The sequence below is a fragment of the Merops nubicus genome, unplaced genomic scaffold, assembly GCF_000691845.1.
Source record: "Merops nubicus isolate BGI_N331 unplaced genomic scaffold, ASM69184v1 scaffold6719, whole genome shotgun sequence".
In the NCBI taxonomy this organism is placed as follows: domain Eukaryota; kingdom Metazoa; phylum Chordata; class Aves; order Coraciiformes; family Meropidae; genus Merops; species Merops nubicus.
Window position 1 is genome coordinate 3,236 of NW_008630074.1, and position 634 is coordinate 3,869.

At 57.3% G+C, this 634-nt stretch overlaps 1 protein-coding gene across 1 annotated transcript in view; it reads left to right on the top strand.

Moving 5' to 3' along the window:
- Positions 1-634, top strand: part of SMCR8 (Smith-Magenis syndrome chromosome region, candidate 8) — a gene marked incomplete at its 5' end in the record, with an annotated part of 6,104 nt that overhangs the window by 3,227 nt on the left and 2,243 nt on the right. The gene's annotated exons all lie outside the window — the stretch shown is intronic.

Consider the following 634-nt stretch of genomic DNA (forward strand, 5'->3'; position numbering starts at 1 on the left):
CCGTGGGGCTGTGCAGCCTGGAGAGGAGAAGCCTCAGAGGGGATGTGATCAGTGCTGAGCAAGAGCTAAAGGCCCCATTTTTGAGGCTCTCTTTGAGGGCCTGCAGATGGACAGAGACTGACATGTAACATGCCTTGGTGCAGGAAAACACTCCACAGAGATCAGCAGCCTGTGGTGCAGCTGAGATGCAGAGGAAACGTCTGCTGAGGGTGAGGAGCATGGTGACAGCCAGCACCCTTCCCCAGCCCCCAGTCCCAAAATGTGGCTTCGTAGCTTGCTAGTGATGGCTCAGCTGTAAGATTTTGGCCCTGCCTTCGTGGCTGTTAGGAGAAGAATTTTCTCTGGGCATCACAGGGGTGAATTCTGGAGCTTCAGGTGCAGGTATGGCAGGGAATGGCTGTTGCTGTCACCAGCATGTAAAACATGAGTCAGGCAGCAGCACATTGCTCAGGGCTGGGCTGGAAGAGTCACAGCCTGGTTTGGGTGGGAAGGGACCTGTAAAGGTCACCCAGTCCAACCCCCTGCAGGGACAGGGACATCTGCAGCTAGAGCAGGGTGCTCAGAGACACCTCCAACCTCCCCTGGGATGGTTCCAGGGATGGGGCAGCGACCACCTCTCTGGGCAGCCTGGGCC